Source organism: Triticum aestivum, chromosome 5D (genome assembly GCF_018294505.1).
Source record: "Triticum aestivum cultivar Chinese Spring chromosome 5D, IWGSC CS RefSeq v2.1, whole genome shotgun sequence".
Classification (NCBI taxonomy): domain Eukaryota; kingdom Viridiplantae; phylum Streptophyta; class Magnoliopsida; order Poales; family Poaceae; genus Triticum; species Triticum aestivum.
In genome coordinates this window covers 292,483,311-292,506,775 of record NC_057808.1, presented here as the reverse complement: position 1 = coordinate 292,506,775, position 23,465 = coordinate 292,483,311, and the positions used below count along the sequence as shown (strand labels likewise).

The window sequence follows — 23,465 nt, the reverse complement described above, 5'->3', positions numbered from 1 at the left end:
GGGGGCCGGCCCCCCTTGCCCTAAACCAATTCAGCTTGGGCCTTGGGGGGCGCGCCCCACACTCCACTTCCTGCCCTCTATTTCCACTAAGGCCCATGTAGGCCCATTAAGCCCCCCCGGGGGTCCCGGTAACCCCCGGTACTCCGATAAAATCCCGATTTCACCCGGAACATTTCCGATATCCAAATATAGGCTTCGAATATATCAATATTTATGTCTCGACCATTTCGAGACTCCTTGTTACGTCCGTGATCACATTCGGGACTCCGAACAACCTTCGGTACATCAAAACTCATAAACTCATAATATAACCGTCATCGAAACTTTAAGCGTGCGGACCCTACGGGTTCGAGAACTATGTAGACATGACCGAGACACGTCTCCGGTCAATAACCAATAGCGGAACCTGGATGCTCATATTGGCTCCCACATATTCTACGAAGATCTTTATCGGTCAGACCGCATAACAACATACGTTGTTCCCTTTGTCATCGGTATGTTACTTGCCCGAGATTCGATCGTCGGTATCTCAATACCTAGTTCAATCTCGTTACCGGCAAGTCTCTTTACTCGTTCCGTAATACATCATCCTGCAACTAACTCATTAGTTGCAATGCTTGCAAGGTTTATAGTGATGTGCATTACCGAGTGGGCCAGAGATACCTCTCCGACAATCGGAGTGACAAATCCTAATCTCGAAATACGCCAACCCAACAAGTGCCTTCGGAGACACCTGTACAGCACCTTTATAATCACCCATTTACGTTGTGACGTTTGGTAGCACACAAAGTGTTCCTCTGGTAAACGAGAGTTGCATAATCTCATAGTCATAGGAACATGTATAAGTCATGAAGAAAGCAATAGTAGAATACTAAACGCTCGTGTGCTAAGCTAACGGAATGGGTCAAGTCAATCACATCATTCTCCTAATGATGTGATCCCGTTAATCAAATGACAACTCATGTCAATGGCTAGGAAACATAACCATCTTTCATCAACGAGCTAGTCAAGTAGAGGCATACTAGTGACACTCTGTTTGTCTATGTATTCACACAAGTATTATGTTTCCGGTTAATACAATTCTAGCATGAATAATAAACATTTATCAAGATATAAGGAAATAAATAATAACTTTATTATTGCCTCTAGGGCATTTTTTCTTTCATGATGCAGTTCTCATAGTGCACAATCATATCAACAATAGTCATACCGGAGTCTAGATGCAAGTTAAGGCATGAATTCAGACTCTCACTTCGCTGGTTACTTCGCATACCTAGGAAAAACCCACCAGACAGATATGATGCAGCCCAAAGCCTTTTCTTCTTGTACATCCTACGTAACCATGCCATTGTTTTCTCTGACTGTCATTTGGCAGTAAACGTTGCCCATATCTCCTCAAATACTTTTTTTGAAGTGGCATAATAAAGTAGAGACCTGAACTCCTTTAGAGACTTATGATGAAGGTGTTTCTGCATGTTCTTCTCAATATGCCACGAGCAAAGACGATGCCAAACCTCCAAAAGTACCTTTCTGATGGCTTTAATCATAGCTGCATCTCCATCAGTAATTACTGACCTGGGCCTCTTCTGACAGTGAGCCCTCAGAAACGTCTGAAGCACCCAGACATATGTATCTTCCGTCTCGTCAGACACAAGAGCACAACCGAATACCGTGGTGCAACGGTGGTTGTTCAGACCGACAAAAGGTATAAATGGCATGCCATATCTATTCATCCTATATCTGCTGTCGAAGACGGTCACATCACCATAGTCAATATAGTCTCGACGTGATTGAGAATCACACCAGAATAGTTTTTTCAGCCTTCCTTCATCATCGACGGTGTGCTCAAAGAAGAAATCTGGATCCCTCTCTCTTCTGGTTATCATGATCCCAATGGCAGTGTCTGCATCACCTTGTGCAAGCAACTTCATTTTTTCTCTATAACACATGTTATAAAGCTTCTTCCTCCCAAAACCAGCCTTTGCATATGACCCGTACCTACTGACGAGATTATCATAAATCATATGTTTCCTGATTCCAGCACCTGCCATAGTTAAGATCTCAGCTTTCTGAAATTCTTTTATCTGATTATGAGACCGAAGAAACGTGACTTCATCCGGTCTAGGTAGAACGTGACTGTGATCATCACTGAAACTGCTGACATACCAAACGTCACGCTCTTTATCAAGCTTCAAAGTTATATGTGCATCACAGAAGCAACGAGTCTCCGCTCTGAGCCTGCGGGTCCTGCCTTCCATTGTACACAATTTTGCCTGTCGTTTCCCAGCTCTCGCACATAGATACTTTCTCAAGCACATACTTCCCTCGGGACCTTTCAAAAATTTCAGCGCCTTTCTTACGCTAAAACCACGCTCCTTAGCATACTGGTTATAGAAAATGTAAGCCTCTCCTAGTGACCTGAACGTCTTCCTCATGACCTTCCAATGAATCTTGCTGATATTCATCAAATACGATGTCAAAATTAAACAGATCATCAACAACATGCTCATCCTTCCCACTAGGACCATCTACATCTGCCTGTAAATTAAGGCATGAAACCATGTATGTCAGTCAGTTATTATTTTAATATGTAATGTATGTAAGTTTCAAAACTTACTTTGCTGGAGCTGTCATCATGAGATGCATCAACATGCGATTTGTCACTTTCATCGTCCACAATATTCCTCACAAAGTCCCATTCCTCGTCCATCTGCGCACATTTTTCAAAAATACATGTAAGCGCTCATACGGTTATTATGTCATTTCTTCTTTTTTTTAAACATACCCGGAGTGCACTTTCAGAATCATCTATATCCATATCATCATCATTATCGCCATGTAGCTGCATGATGCAAAAAACATGTAATTGTCCATGTGGTTTATCGTATTTATTGTTTTTATCAACATTGATCACACTTACATTGCCACTATAAGATTCATCCAAACTCATGTAGTTCTCCTCAGCAGCTTCATCCATATTCAGTGATGAGGTTCCGTTGTCGTCGCCGTAATCATCGCCATCATAATCGCCCTCCTCCTCTATCTATACATATTTAAGAAAATCCTAAGATCAATCGAACATCGTGTAACATCATACCTAAAATAATTAGTTCATCAAGCACAACAACGTCTCAAACCAACCTCTTGCACGGCGGCGAGGATGTCAGTTGGATCCATTTTGTCCGATGACGAACGCGCTGATGGCGTGACGTTGCTGGCCGGCCAAGGCAGGTGTCGCCAGGATGATGGCCGGTTGTAGCAGTCGGACTCCGGAGAGGAAGGCGGCGACGAAGATCACGAGTGGGCGGCCATCTGGGCGACGGCAAAGGAACGCGGCGGCGGCAGCAACGGTGCCGGGGCACGCGCGGCGGCCTGTTTGGACGGTGATCCGGGCGACGTGGAGGGCGACGGCGACTACGTGCAGACGGGGGGCGACGTGGAGTTGGCGTGGATGCGTTTAGGGTTTAGGGTTACGACGGCGGGCGTTGGCGGCTCCCGTGATGTTTTTTTTCATAACTATCAACGCCAACGTGGAGACGTGCGGCCGTACGACGGCGACGTGCGGCCGTACGGCGGCGACGTACGGCGACGGGTGCGGCATACGCGGGCGGGCGAACGGCGACGGGCGCGACGTACGGCGATGGGTGCGGCATATGCGGGCGGGCATACGACGTCGCCCGCGGACGTACGTCGTCGGGTGGGCATTCCTATACCTAATGTGAAATAACCATTCTATCCATTATACGTTTCAGGGGGGTTGTACCGAAGCACTCCCCTATGAATTTTACAATGAGTAATTAATTGTGGACCAATAGGATTGGATATTGGGGGAGTGAGGGGCTACAGCTAACCTGAATAAATACAATCTGTGCTGGTTAGTTGTACATCAATAACGATGATATTTAATATTGTCTAGCAGGCTGATGAGGGGGTGCTCACTGTAGTCACAGATAGCCCAAATCGTCACATCAGGTCAGCTTTTTACAGTATGCACGCCACATCGATGAATTTGTTGGACTTGAGATACAAAATGATTTGTCATATTCCTAGCATCTTTGTCAATATAAGCACGATTTTTCCTTGTTAAGTTGAGTTAATGTCATGTTCAAGTTATGTATCCATGCCATAAGTTCAGTTATACAGACTCAAATGCATGAAGTTTCCCACTTCTTATGGCTTTGTTGAAACCAAAGATGGGTGGCACAATAATGATGAGATTTTCCTACATTTAGGCTTCCAACAAAACCTTTGGAGTTCACCAAAATACACATTCAAGGAGCTACTGAACTCTGCGATGTTGGAGAACAACAATTTGTAGGTAAGCACTTTTGTGAATTTCCTAATGCGCTTAATCATGGACTCAGATATGGAAAGTAATAGACTGAAGTTTCATGTCAATGTTATATGCTTCAAGTATTTTGGATTGCTTCATTGTCTCCAAATGAATGATTTTGATATTACTTTTGTTACACATGCATACTTTTTCATGAATAAATATTGTGTGTGTCACCACATAGAATTTAACTGTAGTAAAATAAGTTAATAGCACGTCATGAAAGAGCACCAGCTAGTGGAAGCAACCATACATGTATGATATTACCTCCTTCCCAAATTACTTGTCTTAGATTTGTTTACATATGGATATATCTAACGTTAAAACATGTCTACACATAGACAAAACTAAGACAAATAATTTGGGACGGAGGGAGTACAGTATAAGAACTTCAAACTACCAATAGTACAGCTCTTGAGAAGTTCCTTTAGCACATACTTACTCCATTATTAACCACATGAAACACAAACAAACTGGAGCATTTTTCTAAAAAAAATTATACTTTTAATAGTGTCAGTGTTCGTTAAATTCCCATTGGTGACAAGGGTAGATTATCTGTGAGTCGGGAAAAATTGATGTTCGAGAACAGAATATCGTTGACATTGAAGAACTTGTGGAGCTTTGTACCCATATGGAAGAGGCTTGCACGGGATTCACAAGGTTCGATTTCTGTCAGATCATGGATGCTACAGACAATTTCTCAGAAAAGGTGATAGTTGGATGGGGAGGATTTGGGAGGGTGTATAAGGTAAGCCAATATAGAAACAAGTTAACAAAGTGAATGCATATCCCCCTTGTCTTCCTAATAAAGCGTGGATGTCTGCTTAGATAAAGTTAATTTTAACTCCCTTAGTAAAAATTGCAGGGCCAATTGCCTGGTGGACTTAATGTTGCTATCAAAAGAGCTGATGAGTATGCAGCAATGCTTGATGTCAACAGTGAACTGCAGCTTGCAAAGCTTCGGCATGCCAATGTGATTAGGTTATTGGGGTGGTGCATCCATGAGAAAGAAAGGATTCTAGTGTATGAGTACATGCAAAATGGTTCCTTGATCATTACATATGTGGTAAGTTTTCCCTATTGTAGTTATTTTCCACACGGGCCTCGTTTTTTTAGGAAGTAAACTATTATAGTTTGGTTTAGAGCAGAATAGAAAATTCCAAAAAAAAGATAACCATTCTTTGAACATTTTGCAGACAGAACAAAAGGGCCATTGCTAAGATGGTCTAAGCGGTTCAAGATAATTACATGGTGTTTTTTTCGAAAAGGGGGGTCACCCCGGCCTCTGCATCAGAAAGGTGCATACTGCCAACTTAATTAAATAGCAAATAGGTTCAACAAAGGTCTTAAAGTCTCAATGAAAGTAAAGAAAAGCTCACAGAGAGCCGAAAAAGTAAATATAAAGCCACAACCGGCTAGTATGAGAAAGATAGGGAAACTAATTGCCTATCCTATTACATGACCGCCATCCAAACTGGTTGAAAATATCCCGTGCTACCATCTCCCACCGGATAGATCCAGTAACCAAACGCTCCCTGGCCTCCGTCAGAGTGAGTAGCGACCACATACGGATCAACGCAGTGGCTCGGAAGATAACCTGCAAAAAATGAATATTTGTTGTTCTGTTAAAAACCAAATCATTTCTGCAGTTCTAGACTGCCCACAATAAAGCACATACTCCTACTCGAATGTGTCTTGTTGTTTCGGACTCTATCCCGTTAAGCCATGTCCCAAATAACATGCTGACAGAGTTCGGAGGAGTAATGTTAAAAGCTATGTGTACTGTCCGCCATAGAACTTTTGCCAACGGGCAGTCAAGAAAAAGGTGTTTGATAGTTTCATCCCGATCACAAAAACTACATCTAGGAGGTCCTGTCTAGTTATGCTTTATCAAATTGTCCTTAGTTAAAATGACTTGTTTATGTACAAACCACATAAACACTTTAACTTTCAAAGGAACTTTGACTTTCCAAACATATTTGGAACTAGGAATGGAGTTAGAATTGATAACATCGAGATACATCGATTTAACTATGAACTCTCCAGTCCTAGTAAGCTTCCAGCGCAACTGATCGGGCTGTTGAGACAGCTGGACCTCCATCAGTCTACTCACTAAATGGAGCCAAGCTTCCCAACGATTTCCGACAAGCGTCCTCCTGAATTGAATATTGAGAGGGATAGCCTGAAGTACTGTTGCAACATAAGCGTCTCTTCGTTGAACAATGCTATAAAGAGATGGATATTGAAGCGCGAGGGGTGTTTCCCCTAGCCAAGTATCCTCCCAGAATCGCGTGGTGGTGCCATTTCCGATTATAAACTTTGTCCTATTGAAAAAAGCTGATTTAACTCTCATCGGCCCTTTCCAAAAAGGTGACTCCGTCGGCCTCGCTGTCACCTGGGACAAAGTTTTGGAGTGGGGGTACTTACTACGGAGAATCTGCGCCCATGTGGCCTCCGTCTCTACAGATAACTTAGACAGCCACTTGCTGAGAAGACATCTGTTCTTGACTTCAAGATTTTCTTCTTTTGGTCTACAAATAATGTCCCATTTGGCGAGTCTGTATTTACGTTTTAGTTCAACACTCTGCCAAAAGAATCGGGATCGATAGAAGTCCAGCCTTTTCCTAACTCCAACTGGAACCTCGAAAAAAGACAAGAGAAACATAGGCATACTCGTGAGAACCGAATTAATAAGAATTAATCGGCCTCCGTATGACATGAGCTTGCCCTTCCAACAGCTCAGTTTCTTCTCAAATCGATCCTCAATGCACTTCCATTCTCTGTTTGTCAGCTTACGATGATGAATTGGTATACCTAAATACGTAAAAGGTAAAGCCCCCAATTCACACCCAAACAATTGCCTATAAGACTCCTGTTCCTCATTGGCCTTGCCAAAGCAGAACAATTCGCTCTTCTAAAAGTTCATCTTTAACCCAGTCAATTGTTCAAATAAGCATAACACCAGCTTCATGTTTCTCGCTTTTGCTAAGTCATGCTCCATAAAGATGATAGTATCATCGGCATACTGTAAGATAGACACACCTCCATCAACAAGATGAGGCACCAGTCCACCTACCTGACCAGCCTCCTTAGCCCTTCCTATTAGAATCGCCAACATATCGACTACAATGTTGAACAAAATAGGAGACATCGGATCACCTTGTCTCAGGCCCTTATGTGTCTGGAAATAATGACCTATGTCGTCATTCACTTTAATTCCAACACTCCCTTTTTGCGTGAAAGATTCTACCTGGCGACGCCAGGCTTGATCAAAACCTTTCATATGCAAGGCCTGTTGAAGAAAAGGCCATTTGACATTTGACTTTATCGTACGCTTTCTCGAAATCCACCTTGAAAACAACTCCATCGAGTTTTTTCGTGTGAATTTCGTGGAGCGTTTCATGAAGGACCACAACCCCTTCTAGGATGTTTCTGTCCGGCATGAAAGCAGTTTGGGAATGCTGCACCATAGAATGCGCAATCTGCGTGAGCCTATTAGTCCCTACCTTGGAAAATTTTGAAACTAACGTTAAGAAGACAGATCGGCCTGAATTGCTCAATTCTCACAGCCTCTGTTTTCTTAGGAAGCAGAGTTATCGTTCCAAAATTCAAGTGAAACAACTGAAGTTGTCTAGAGAATAAATCATGGAACATCGGTATCAAATCCCCTTTAATAATATGCCAGCACTTTTTGTAAAACTTTTCCGGAAATCCATCCGGCCCTGGAGCCTTATTATTTTTCATCTGTGAAATAGCTTCAAACACCTCTTTCTCTGAAAATGGGGCAGTCAAAATATCATTCTCATCTGCAGCAAGTTGAGGAACATCCTCAATCCTAGACTCATCCAGGGATACACAATTATCCTCCGGAGGCCCAAACAGTTGCTTGTAATATTCGGATATGTATAATTTTAGGTTTTCCTGTCCTAAAATCGTTCCTTCTTCTTGCTCAAGCTGAAAGATTATTTTCTTTCTGTGCTTGCCATTGGCGATCATGTGAAAAAATTGAATGTTCGCGTCCCCCTGGACAACTTTCCGAACCTTAGCTCGCAGCGCCCACTTCAATTCCTCTTCACGAAGAAGTTCTTTCAATCTCATCTCCGCATCAATTTTTGCATGAAGCTCCGTGGTCTCTAGAAGTGTGGACTCGGCTTTTAAAGCTAGGGACTGAATAAGTGTAAGGAGCCTTTCCTTTTCAGCCTTATAAATCCCACTAAGATGCTTAGCTCACCCATGCAAGAAACTTCTCAAGTGCCTTATCTTATTCTGCCATCGCTCAACCGAAGTCCTACCTCCTGCATCTTTAGCCTTCTCTTTCAAACCATGCCAATTCGAACGAAAAGGAATTTTTGTTTGCCATGTGGGTTGCCTCACCAGAGTTAACCAGTAAAGGCGTGTGGTTAGATATTCCGCGCGACAACGCCTAGACTGTTACCAAGGGAAATTTATGTTCCCATTCAACGCTCGCGAGGACTCGATCCAGCTTCTCAAACGTCGGATTTGGCAAGGTATTAGCCCAGGTGAATTTTCTACCCAAAAGCTCTATCTCTCTCAGATCCAAGCTTTCAATAATGGTATTAAACATGAACGACCACCTGTCGTCGAAATTATCATTGTTCTTTTCCTCTCTCCTTCTAATAATGTTGAAGTCACCCCCAACCAAGATTGGGAGCTGCTCAGAACCGCAAATTCGAACGAGATCTGCCAGGAACTCTGGTTTGAGTTCGGGCTACGGGGCACCATATATCGCCACCAGCGCCCAATTAAACCCATCTGCCTTCGATCTAACCCGAAACTTAACAGCGAAATCTCCCATCACTACGCTTCGGACTTCCAGCGATTCACATCTAACTCCAAGTAAGACCCCAACCGATCTTCCTCTCGGAGGAAGGCAGTGCCAATCAAAATCGACACCCCCGATAAAGTACTGAGAAATTGGGTAGAAAAATTATCTCGACCAGTTTCCGAGAGAGCAATCAAATCCAACCTATGATCGATAGAAGCATCCGCAAGAAACCTTCTTTTAGCCAAGTCTTTTAGACCTCTGCTATTTCAAAAGATTCCTCTCATATTTCATCATGAATTTTTTTAGTAGTACGGATCCTAGCACTTCTACGCACCGCCGAAGCAGGGTAAATCTTCCGCTTCCACTTGCGTTTAGGTTTGTTTTGATCCTCCGCCCTGTCCTCACAACCGGGCTCCGTGGACCTAACTACCTCAGCCTCGAAGGTACCATCCTCTTCCTCTGTCTCAGGAAGGGATGGTGCAAGATCCACACAAAAGTTATCGAGCACCCTCACTCCCAACGCATCTATGTCAGAATCATTCATGGGTTTGACCACTGCTAAGTTTCGAATTATTTCTAAAGCGCGTTCCGCTTCCAAATCCAGGATATCATTTACGAAATTAGAAATTTCACTATCATTACTACCTAGTGAAACCCCTAATTGATCTGCATTATTAATGATCTCATCATTAGAAAAATGCAGAATGGAATTAGAGGTGTTGACCAACATACCAGTAGTGACCTCAATGTCACGAAGCTTGGCCGCCCTCATGGCGCACCGCTGCTGAAGGAAATATGCCCTAGAGGCAATAATAAAGTTATTATTTATTTCCTTATATCATGATAAATGTTTATTATTCATGCTAGAATTGTATTAACCGGAAACATAATACATGTGTGAATACATAGACAAACAGAGTGTCACTAGTATGCCTCTACTTGACTAACTCGTTGATCAAAGATGGTTGTGTTTCCTGGCTATAGACATGAGTTGTCATTTGATTAACGGGATCACATCATTAGGAGAATGATGTGATTGACTTGACCCATTCCGTTAGCTTAGCACTCGATCGTTTAGTATGTTGCTATTGCTTTCTTCATGACTTATACATGTTCCTATGACTATGAGATTATGCAACTCCCGTTTACCAGAGGAACACTTTGTGTGCTACCAAACGTCTGGGTGATTATAAAGGTGCTCTACAGGTGTCTCCAAAGGTACTTGTTGGGTTGGCGTATTTCGAGATTAGGATTTGTCACTCCGATTGTCGGAGAGGTATCTCTGGGCCCACTCAGTAATACACATCACTATAAGCCTTGCAAGCATTGTGACTAATGAGTTAGTTGCGGGATGATGTATTACGGAACGAGTAAAGAGACTTGCCGGTAACGAGATTGAACTAGGTATCGAGATACCGACGATCGAATCTCAGGCAAGTAACATACCGATGACAAAGGGAACAACGTATGTTGTTATGCGGTCTGACCGATAAAGATCTTCGTAGAATATGTGGGAACCAATATGAGCATCCAGGCTCCGCTATTGGTTATTGACCGGAGAGGTGTCTCGGTCATGTCTACATAGTTCTCGAACCCGTAGGGTCCGCGCGCTTAACGTTACGATGACAGTTATATTATGAGTTTATATGTTTTTGATGTACCGAAGGTTGTTCGGAGTCCCGGATGTGATCACGGACATGACGAGGAGTCTCGAAATGGTCGAGACATAAAGATTGATATATTGGAAGCCTATGTTTGGACATCGGAAGTCTTCCGGGTGAAATCGGGATTTTTCCGGAGTACCGGGAGGTTACCGGAACCCCCCGGTAACTTAATGGGCCTTAGTGGGCCTAGGTGGAAGAGAGGAGAGGAGACCAAGGCAGGGCCGCGCGCCCCTCCCCCCCAGTCCGAATAGGACAAGGAGAGGGGGGGCGGCGCCCCCCCTTCCTTCCTCCCCTCCACCTCTTCCCCCTTTCTCTCCTAGTCCAACATGGAAAGGGGGGGGAGTCCTACTCCCGGTAGGAGTAGGACTCCTCCTGGCGCGCCTCTCCTCTAGGCCGGCCGAACCCCCCCTTGCTCCTTTATACACGGGGGCAGGGGGCACCTCTATACAGACAATTGATCAACGATCTTTTAGCCGTGTGCGGTGCCCCCCTCCACCATATTACACCTCGATAATATCGTAGCGGTGCTTAGGCGAAGCCCTGCGTCGGTAGGACATCATCATCGTCACCACGCCGTCGTGCTGACGAAACTCTCCCTCAACACTCAGCTGAATCGGAGTTCGAGGGACGTCATCGAGCTGAACGTGTGCTGAACTCGGAGGTGCCGTGCGTTCGGTACTTGATCGGTCGGATCATAAAGACGTACGACTACATCAACCGCGTTGTGTTAACGCTTCCGCTTTCGGTCTACGAGGGTACGTGGACAACACTCTCCCCTCTCGTTGCTATGCATCACCATGATCTTGCGTGTGCATAGGAAATTTTTTGAAATTACTACGTTCCCCAACAGTGGCATCCGAGCCTGGTTTTATGCGTTGATGTTATATGCATGAGTAGAACACGAGTGAGTTGTGGGCGATATAAGTCATACTGCTTACCAGCATGTCATATTTTGGTTCGGCGGTATTGTGAGATGAAGCGGCCCGGACCGACATAACGCGTACGCTTACGCGAGACTGGTTTCACCGTTGCGAGCACTCGTTGCTTAAAGGTGACTGGCGGGTGTCTGTCTGTCTCACTTTAGTTGAACCGAGTGTGGCTACGCCCGGTCCTTGCGAAGGTTAAAACAGCACCAACTTGACAAACTATCATTGTGGTTTTGATGCGTAGGTAAGAACGGTTCTTGCTAAGCCCGTAGCAGCCACGTAACACTTGCAACAACAAAGTAGAGGACGTCTAACTTGTTTTTGCAGGGCATGTTGTGATGTGATATGGTCAAGACATGATGCTATATTTTATTGTATGAGATGATCATGTTTTGTAACCGAGTTATTGGCAACTGGCAGGAGCCATATGGTTGTCGCTTTATTGTATGCAATGCAATCGCCATGTAATTGTTTTACTTTATCACTAAGCGGTAGCGATAGTCGTAAAATCAATAGTTGGCGAGACGACAACGATGCTACGGAGATCAAGGTGTCGCACCGGTGACTATGGTGATCATGACGGTGCTTCTGAGATGGAGATCACAAGCACAAGATGATGATGGCCATATCATATCACTTATATTGATTGCATGTGATGTTTATCTTTTATGCATCTTATCTTGCTTTGATTGACGGTAGCATTATAAGATGATCCCTCACTAAATTATCAAAGTATAAGTGTTCTCCCTGAGTATGCACCGTTGCGAAAGTTCTTCGTGCTGAGACAGCACGTGATGATCGGGTGTGATAGGCTCTACGTTCAAATACAATGGGTGCAAAACAGTTGCACACGCGGAATACTCAGGTTAAACTTGACGAGCCTAGCATATAACAGATATGGCCTCGGAACACGGAGACCGAAAGGTCGAGCGTGAATCATATAGTAGATATGATCAACATAGTGATGTTCACCATTGAAACTACTCCATCTCACGTGATGATCGGACATGGTTTAGTTGATATGGATCACGTGATCACTTAGAGGATTAGAGGGATGTCTATCTAAGTGGGAGTTCTTAAGTAATATGATTAATTGAACTTGAATTTATCATGAACTTAGTACCTGATAGTATCTTGCTTGTCTATGTTAATTGTAGATAGATGGCCCGTGCTGTTGTTCCGTTGAATTTTTAATGCGTTCCTTGAGAAAGCAAAGTTGAAAGATGATGGTAGCAATTACATGGACTGGGTCCGTAACTTGAGGATTATCCTCATTGCTGCATAGAAGAATTACGTCCTGGAAGCACCGCTGGGTGCCAGGCCTGCTGCAAGAGCAACACCAGAAGTTATGAACGTCTGGCAGAGCAAAGCTGATGACTACTCGATAGTTCAGTGTACCATGATTTACGGCTTAGAACCGGGTCTTCAACGACGTTTTGAACATCATGGAGCATATGAGATGTTCCAGGAGTTGAATTAATATTTCAAGCAAATGCCCGGATTGAGAGATATGAAGTCTCCAATAAGTTCTACAGCTGCAAGATGGAAGAGAATAGTTCTGTCAGTGAGCGTATACTCAAAATGTCTGGGTATAATAATCACTTGATTCAACTGGGAGTTAATCTTCCGGATGATAGCGTCATTGACAGAATTCTTCAATCACTGCCACCAAGCTACAAGAGCTTCGTGATGAACTATAACATGCAAGGGATGAATAAGACAATTCCCGAGCTCTTCGCAATGCTAAAGGCAGCGGAGGTAGAAATCAAAAAGGAGCATCAAGTGTTGATGGTCAATAAGACCACTAGTTTCAAGAAAAAGGGCAAAGGGAAGAAGAAGGGGAACTTCAAGAAGAACAGCAAGCAAGTTGCTGTTCAGGAGAAGAAACCCAAGTCTGGACCTAAGCCTGAGACTGAGTGCTTCTACTGCAAGCAGACTGGTCACTGGAAGTGGAACTGCCCCAAGTATTTGGCGGATAAGAAGGATGGCAAGGTGAACAAAGGTATATGTAATATACATGTTATTGATGTGTACCTTACTAATGCTCGCAGTAGCACCTGGGTATTTGATACTGGTTATGTTGCTAATATTTGCAACTCGAAACAGGGGCTACGGATTAAGCGAAGATTGGCTAAGGACGAGGTGACGATGCGCGTGGGAAATGGTTCCAAAGTCGATGTGATCGCGGTCGGGACGCTACCTCTACATCTACCTTCGGGATTAGTTTTAGACCTAAATAATTGTTATTTGGTGCCAGCGTTAAGCATGAACATTATATCTGGATCTTGTTTGATGCGAGACGGTTATTCATTTAAATCAGAGAATAATGGTTGTTCTATTTATATGAGTAATATCTTTTATGGTCATGCACCCTTGAAGAGTGGTCTATTTTTGTTGAATCTCGATAGTAGTGATACACATATTCATAATATTGAAGCCAAAAGATGCAGAATTGATAATGATAGTGCAACTTATTTGTGGCACTGCCGTTTAGGTCATATCGGTGTAAAGCGCATGAAGAAACTCCATACTGATGGACTTTTGGAACCACATGATTATGAATCACTTGGTACTTGCGAACCGTGCCTCATGGGCAAGATGACTAAAACACCGTTCTCCGGAACTATGGAGAGAGCAACAGATTTATTGGAAATCATACATACAGATGTATGTGGTCCGATGAATATTGAGGCTCGTGGCGGATATCGTTATTTTCTCACCTTCACAGATGATTTGAGCAGATATGGGTATATCTACTTAATGAAACATAAGTCTGAAACATTTGAAAAGTTCAAAGAATTTCAGAGTGAAGTTGAAAATCATCGTAACAAGAAAATAAAATTTCTACGATCTGATCGTGGACGAGAATATTTGAGTTATGAGTTTGGTCTTCATTTGAAACAATGCGGAATAGTTTCGCAACTCACGCCACCCGGAACACCACAGCGTAATGGTGTGTCCGAACGTCGTAATCGTACTTTACTAGATATGGTGCGATCTATGATGTCTCTTACTGATTTACCGCTATCGTTTTGGGGTTATGCTTTAGAGACGGCTGCATTCACTCTAAATAGGGCAGCATCAAAATCCGTTGATACGACGCCTTATGAACTATGGTTTGGCAAGAAACCAAAGTTGTCGATTCTTAAAGTTTGGGGCTGCGATGCATATGTGAAAAAACTTCAACCTGATAAGCTCGAACCCAAATCGGAGAAATGTGTCTTCATAGGATACCCAAAGGAAACTGTTGGGTACACCTTCTATCACAGATCCGAAGGCAAAACTTTTGTTGCTAAATTCGGAAATTTTCTGGAGAAGGAGTTTCTCTCGAAAGAAGTGAGTGGGAGGAAAGTAGAACTTGATGAGGTAACTGTACCTGCTCCCTTATTGGAAAGTAGATCATCACAGAAACTAGTTTCTGCGACACATACGCCAATTAGTGGGGAAGTTAATGATAATGATCATGAAACTTCAGATCAAGTTATTACTGAACCTCGTAGGTCAACCAGATTAAGATCCGCACCAGAGTGGTACGGTAATCCTGTTCTGGAGGTTATGTTACTAGACCATGACGAACCTACGAACTATGAAGAAGCGATGGAGAGCCCAGATTCCGCAAAATGGCTTGAAGCCATGAAATCCGAGATGGGATCCATGTATGAGAACAAAGTATGGACTTTGGTTGACTTGCCCGTGATCGGCAAGCCATTGAAAATAAATGGATCTTAAAGAAGAAGACTGACACTGACGGTAATGTTACTGTCTATAAAGCTCGACTTGTTGCGAAAGGTTTTCGATAAGTTCAAGGGATTGACTACGACGAGACTTTCTCACCCGTAGCGATGCTCAAGTCTGTCCGAATCATGTTAGCAATTGCTGCATTTTATGATTATGAAATTTGGCAAATGGATGTCAAAACTGCATTCCTGGATGGATTTCTGGAAGAAGAGTTGTATATGATGCAACCGGAAGGTTTTGTCGATCCAAAGGGAGCTAACAAAGTGTGCAAGCTCCAGCGATCCATTTATGGACTGGTGCAAGCCTCTCGGAGTTGGAATAAATGCTTCGATAGTGTGATCAAAGCATTTGGTTTTATACAGACTTTTGGAGAAGCCTGTATTTACAAGAAAGTGAGTGGGAGCTCTGTAGCATTTCTGATATTATATGTGGATGACATATTGGAAATGATATAGAATTTCTGGATAGCATAAAGGGATACTTGAATAAGAGTTTTTCAATGAAAGACCTCGGTGAAGCTGCATATATATTGGGCATCAAGATCTATAGAGATAGATCAAGACGCTTAATTGGACTTTCACAAAGCACATACCTTGACAAAGTTTTGAAGAAGTTCAAAATGGATCAAGCAAAGAAAGGGTTCTTGCCTGTACTACAAGGTGTGAGATTGAGTAAGACTCAATGCCCGACCACTGCAGAAGATAGAGAGAAGATGAAATATGTTCCCTATGCTTCAGCCATAGGCTCTATCATGTATGCAATGATGTGTACCAGACCTGATGTGTGCCTTGCTATAAGTTTAGCAGGGAGGTACCAAAGTAATCCAGGAGTGGATCACTGGACAGCGGTCAAGAACATCCTGAAATACCTGAAAAGGACTAAGGATATGTTTCTCGTTTATGGAGGTGACAAAGAGCTCATCGTAAATGGTTACGTTGATGCAAGCTTTGACACTGATCCGGACGATTCTAAATCGCAAACCGGATACGTGTTTACATTGAACGGTGGAGCTGTCAGTTGGTGCAGTTCTAAGCAAAGTGTCGGGGCGGGATCTACGTGTGAAGCGGAGTACATAGCTGCTTCGGAAGCAGCAAATGAAGGAGTCTGGATGAAGGAGTTCATATCCGATCTAGGTGTCATACCTAGTGCATCGGGACCAATGAAAATCTTTTGTGACAATACTGGTGCAATTGCCTTAGCAAAGGAATCCAGATTTCACAAGAGAACCAAGCACATCAAAAGACACTTCAATTCCATTCGGGATTTAGTCCAGGTGGGAGACATAGAAATTTGCAAGATACATACGGATCTGAATGTTGCAGACCCGTTGACTAAGCCTCTTCCACGAGCAAAACATGATCAGCACCAAGACTCCATGGGTGTAAGAATCATTACTGTGTAATCTAGATTATTGACTCTAGTGCAAGTGGGAGACTGAAGGAAATATGCCCTAGAGGCAATAATAAAGTTATTATTTATTTCCTTATATCATGATAAATGTTTATTATTCATGCTAGAATTGTATTAACCGGAAACATAATACATGTGTGAGTACATAGACAAACAGAGTGTCACTAGTATGCCTCTACTTCGACTAGCTCGTTGATCAAAGATGGTTGTGTTTCCTGGCCATAGACATGAGTTGTCATTTGATTAACGGGATCACATCATTAGGAGAATGATGTGATTGACTTGACCCATTCCGTTAGCTTAGCACTCGATCGTTTAGTATGTTGCTATTGCTTTCTTCATGACTTATACATGTTCCTATGACTATGAGATTATGCAACTCCCGTTTACCAGAGGAACACTTTGTGTGCTACCAAACGTCTGGGTGATTATAAAGGTGCTCTACAGGTGTCTCCAAAGGTACTTGTTGGGTTGGCGTATTTCGAGATTAGGATTTGTCACTCCGATTGTCGGAGAGGTATCTCTGGGCCCACTCAGTAATACACATCACTATAAGCCTTGCAAGCATTGTGAGTAATGAGTTAGTTGCGGGATGATGTATTACGGAACGAGTAAAGAGACTTGCCGGTAACGAGATTGAACTAGGTATCGAGATACCGACGATCGAATCTCAGGCAAGTAACATACCGATGACAAAGGGAACAACGTATGTTGTTATGCGGTCTGACCGATAAAGATCTTCGTAGAATATGTGGGAACCAATATGAGCATCCAGGCTCCGCTATTGGTTATTGACCGGAGAGGTGTCTCGGTCATGTCTACATAGTTCTCGAACCCGTAGGGTCCGCGCGCTTAACGTTACGATGACAGTTATATTATGAGTTTATATGTTTTTGATGTACCGAAGGTTGTTCGGAGTCCCGGATGTGATCACGGACATGACGAGGAGTCTCGAAATGGTCGAGACATAAAGATTGATATATTGGAAGCCTATGTTTGGACATCGGAAGTGTTCCGGGTGAAATCGGGATTTTTCCGGAGTACCGGCAGGTTACCGGAACCCCCCGGTAACTTAATGGGCCTTAGTGGGCCTAGGTGGAAGAGAGGAGAGGAGACCAGGGCAGGGCCGCGCGCCCCTCCCCCCCCCAGTCCGAATAGGACAAGGAGAGGGGGGCGGCGCCCCCCCTTCCTTCCTCCCCTCCACCTCTTCCCCCTTTCTCTCCTAGTCCAACATGGAAAAGGGGGGAGTCCTACTCCCGGTAGGAGTAGGACTCCTCCTGGCGTGCCTCTTCTCTAGGCCGGCCGAACCCCCCCCCCCCTTGCTCCTTTATATACGGGGGCAGGGGGCACCTCTATACACACAATTGATCAACGATCTTTTAGCCGTGTGCAGTGCCCCCCTCCACCATATTACACCTCGATAATATCGTAGCGGTGCTTAGGCGAAGCCCTGCGTCGGTAGAACATCATCATCGTCACCACGCCGTCGTGCTGACGAAACTCTCCCTCAACACTCGGCTGGATCGGAGTTCGAGGGACGTCATCGAGCTGAACGTGTGCTGAACTCGGAGGTGCCGTGCGTTCGGTACTTGATCGGTCGGATCGTAAAGACGTACGACTACATCAACCGCGTTGTGTTAACGCTTCCGCTTTCGGTCTACGAGGGTACGTAGACAACACTCTCCCCTCTCGTTGCTATGCATCACCATGATCTTGCGTGTGCGTAGGAAATTTTTTGAAATTACTACGTTCCCCAACAGCTGCTGCATGTCATCAACCTCCGGGTGATCCTGGAGACGGCAGCTCATCCGACGCCCCACAGAAACCGGATCCGGAATCCCTCCATAAGCATTGACCTCCTCCCGGGTAGCCCCGCTCGAGGTAAGGCCTCCAGCCTCACCCCCAACACACTGCGGGGCTGCACCACTCGAAGAAGCGCCAAGAGCAGCCGCAAGCACCGGTGAGGAGCTCCGCGGCCCCGTCAACGTCATCCGCGCCTCGTCGCCCTGGGACGCAGGCGCGCAGGGGGAGGGGAGTGCGTGGGCGGCCTGCCCGAACTCCCCACCTGACCCGGCCCTCTAGCTAGAGGGAGTCGCGGGCACCACAGCAGGTGCGGCCACCCTAGCCGCGAGAGGAGAAGAAGGGGCTGAGGCCACCTTCCCAGGACCCCCTCCCCTAGCCAAAGCCGTCATCGTCGGCTCCCTCGCCCAGGATGAGACAACGGTCAGAGTGGGGGAACGAGGGGCCACCTGCCCAAGATCCTCCCCTCCTCCCTCGACCGAGGTCTTCTCAGCAACAGTCGTCTCCAAGCCCCCAACCACAGGACCTTCAGCAGCATCAAAGTCCAGGGTAGGTAGCTGCGCTCAAGCACGTCATCAGACTCCATCCGATCACTCCAGAGTCTGGGAGGGGCAGAAGCTGGCTCGAACGACCCAAATCTCAGAGTGTTCATTGGCACCGAAGAGGATGGTGCCATCCCGTCCCCGGGCGTCTGAGAAACGGACCCCGATCCGTTGGACATGCATAAGCACTCCATGTTCTGGCTTGTCCACAGAGACTTGAAACCACATAATGTCCTCTTGGATTGTAACATGCTCCCAAAGATTGCTGATTTTGGATCAGCTAGAGCTCTGAGTTCAGATGTAGCAGAAGAGCGCACGAGTAGGGTCATGGGAACGAGGTATCAGCTACCTAATATATCAATCATCACAGATTCCCACCATTTTGTCTACAGATGTTCTAATCTTACAGTTTTGATATCTTTTGTTTCACTTTTCAGTGGTTACAAAGCTCCGGAGTATGCATCTCGAGGAGTTCACTCAATGAAGACAGATGTGTTCAGCTTTGGCGTTTTGGTTCTGGTGATTATTAGTGGCCGAAAGAATACCATACTCGACAAGCGAGGGGATACTGTTGGTGATCTTGTACGAGATGTGAGTGAACTGAACATATATATTTAAAGCAAGATTTCTTATACTAGTTCACATTCATGGGATGTTTACTTTTGTTGCCAGATTATTTTCCTTCTTTCGCGCTGCAATTCTCTCATGTCAATCTTGTTGAAAAACTTGTTCAAGCTTGGCGTATGTGGAAGGACCAAAAGTTGCATGAGCTTGTGGATCCATTGTTAGGGGATGGATATGAAGTCTCTGAGATAACGAAATGTGCTCAGGTGGCACTACTTTGTGCTCAGGAAGATCCAACAGATCGGCCCACCATGACAGATGTTGCTGCAATGCTGAACTCTGAAAGTATAAGCTTACCAATGGAGCCTAAGCAGCCCGCTGCGCTGATCCATGGGTGTGCCGAGAGAGACACGACATCAACATATGTGAGCCAATCAAGCAGAACAACAGACATAACGATAACGAGTTCAGCTCCAATGTCGACCAGAGTTCGAATCATTCTAGACCCGGAGGTTTGATATAATGGAGAATATTCAGTAGTAGCATATATATACAATAAAAATGGAGAATATTCAGTAGTAGCATATATATACAATAAAAATGTAAGCAAGGATTATGGGCTTTTTACGGCTCAGGTAGTGTATATATTCGAGATATTAAGCCAGTTTTGTATAGTGAAAATAAACATGTTTCTGTAGTACCAACTACCAAAATCTTTGCAAGCTTGATCTTCAGGTTTCTGAGATCATACATGGCAAACCAAAAGTGATACTTAGCTGGCATGTTCAACTTGAGAATAATCAGACTTCAACTCATTTTTTTTCTGTTTTTTTTCCGCATAATCAGACTTCAACTTGACAAGCAGCAACTACAGAGCTCAGAGTTAAGATCTGTAGCTGCACACACTACAAATACATCAGGATCTCCAAATAAGCGCTGTTCTGGATTGAAAAAAGACCTTGATGCGCCTGAATATCTCCATACAAACACATCAGGAACTCTGAACTGAAGCAGAGAGACGTAAGCAACGACACATAGTAATCAGAAGCCATGCCTGGGCCGACTCGGATTCAAAAACGAAAGTGCGCGTTTTAACTATGCCTGGGCCGACTTCGACTCGGATTCAAATCGCTTGCCGCCCGCGTTCCTGTTTTCTTGATCGCCCCGATTTCCCCAAATCCCGATCCATCTGACCTCGCCCTCCGATCAGCCTCCCTCGATCCATCTTCCTCTCCCTCCCAACGCCGGATCGTTGCTCCTCGATCAACTCCGCGGCCGCGACCATGGCCGGCACCACGGTGCTCCCGCTGTCTCTGCTCCCGCGCCGTAGCGCCGCCGCCTCCGCCGACCTGCACTCCTGCTCCTCCCGCGTGCGCGTGAACCCCGCCTTGATGGCGAACCCCGCGGATGCCAAGAGGCCAAAGCGCCCCGGATCCGTGCGCGGCGAGCAACCGCCGCCGGCGAAGCGCGTACGCGGTGCCTGCTCCGGGGGCGAGCTCCATGTCGCCGTCCCCGCCAACATCAAGAACGGCAGCAAGCTTCCGTCTCCCAGCAGCGGCAAGGATCCGCTCCACTCCTCCGCAATCAAGAACCAGGTTGCCGAATCTCCGGCTGCCGCGACGCAATCGAAGCCGCAGATGAGCATGCGCGAACTGATCGAGAAAGCTCGCCTCACCATGGCTCGCCGACGGGACTTTGCTCAAGCGATGCAAATCCACGGATGACTGCAATCCACGGGTGATCGAAGCAGAGGAAGAAGTCATCAGCAGTGCAGGCTTGCTGGTGGTAGTCTTGCATCAGAGGAAGCAAAGCAGAGGAAGCAGAGGAACCAATTCCTTTCTTGAGTCCGTGTGGGTGAGCCTTCGAGTTAAGCTAGTCCTTCCTAAACCATTCACACATGAGTTTCATTTAATCTTGCATCTCTAGGTTCTGCACTTAATCACCAAGATTTCTAGTGTTCTTTCAATCCCTTTCAGTCATTAGTAATTTTACAAGAGTGTCAGCAGAGTCTCCATCTAGCTAGGCAGCAAAAACCTTGTTAAGATGTGTACGGCATAGTTACACTACATCCACACCTCGTCCTAAGTAAGGGTTTAAGTAAATAAAGGGCATTTTCAATAAACCAAAGTAAAGCAGATGAGCCTAAAAAGGAAGCTCATGTACTGCAATTCCGGCACGAGACAGAGCGTAAAACGCACTCGCCGCAAAATCCAAAACGCCCGTTTGCTACCCGGCTTGTAGCAGGAAAAAAGGAGTAGAATTGAACTTGTCGATACACACAGTAATCATGTGAGCTGCCTAGCGTCTGGAGACTATGCTGCATTTAATTAACATATTCCTTGACATGGATCCGTTGAGGTAAGGGAATTATAATGCATGATCCATCATCTGAATTCAAACTACACAGCTTCATTGGAAATCAACTCAGCTACAATGAGAAACGTTGGCAACATCCACAGGTATTGCAGTTCTTCCTCCTCTGTACCTTCAGCGTCATCCGCCACTTCTCGGCTTTTTTTCCTGAAGAGAAATCACGAGTGCGCACTTTAACATGCTTGGAAATGGAAAGATTAGCTCTGCTCTGTACAAGTTTTGTAGCTCCTGGGGTGACAGATTCTTTTTCCTCTGTGAACGCTAGTAGTTTGTTTGTATCTTGTGTGCTAATAAAGGGGCTTATTTGTAAGAGCTAGACCTCCTCTTAGCATAGCTTGGTACGTCAAGATGATGTAGGCACAAAACAGTCCTGAACTGGTAGCAGCTCTGAACTTCAGGGTTAATATTGATGTTTCCTTCCCTAAATAGCACTTGTCATCAGTAGTTAAATGAACTACTACTAGTTAAAAAGATAGTATGATCAACTTGAACGGTCAAAACTTGGCTAGCGACACCATATCTTTGGCCCCATTTGGCCATCACCAGTCATTTATCTCCAACTCTCAAGGCAAAACTTCCAGCAAGACATTCAGAATACTAGCCATCGTGGACGTATGGGACTAGTGTTCTCCATGTCACTATACAAACAAGGTCATCCTTCATTTCAGTCTTTTTTCTTTCATTTGTTTTCTTTGCTTCATCATAAGTGGTTTGATCCGAAAACAACTATTGGTCCTATTATCTACTACATCCAGAATAGTGATCTCAGAATCTCACCTGGATCAATCAAGTTTCTGAGATCATAGATGGCAAACCAACACTTGTGAACCATCATACTCAGCTCGACAAGCAGCAATCACAGAGTTCAAGAGTTAAGACCTGTAGTTGCACATACTTACACAAGATTACATCAGTATTCATTGTGCTCCTGATGGAAGATTATATGTGTGTGCCATCCCCAATAGCAATCAGAAGCCATTATCCCCAAAATTGCAACCTGTCATGTTGGATTACCAGGGTCATAGGCATTTCGCATTTTTCTGATTTTAGCACCCCGCAAAATGAACTCAATGCTACAAGCAGGCAGTCTAGATTTCTTATACTGGCAGCAAGGCTTTTTTGCAAGGAAAACTCGATTGTTTCTGAGGACGTAGTCACATATGCAATGTATCACACTGCAATTCTGAACATAAATATCTATGAATTTGGTGGCTTGCACTAATACTTAACCCATATCTATGAATTTGGATTCACACTGCAATTCCATTAGCATCAAATGCACTGAAAAATATTTCAGGCCTGGCGTATGTGGAAGGACAGAAGGCTGCA

At 44.7% G+C, this 23,465-nt stretch overlaps 1 pseudogene; it reads left to right on the top strand.

Moving 5' to 3' along the window:
- LOC123124700 (putative cysteine-rich receptor-like protein kinase 20) overlaps positions 1-20,344 on the top strand; it is an 83,139-nt pseudogene extending 62,795 nt beyond the window's left edge.
- The last annotated feature ends 3,121 nt before the right edge of the window (positions 20,345-23,465 follow it).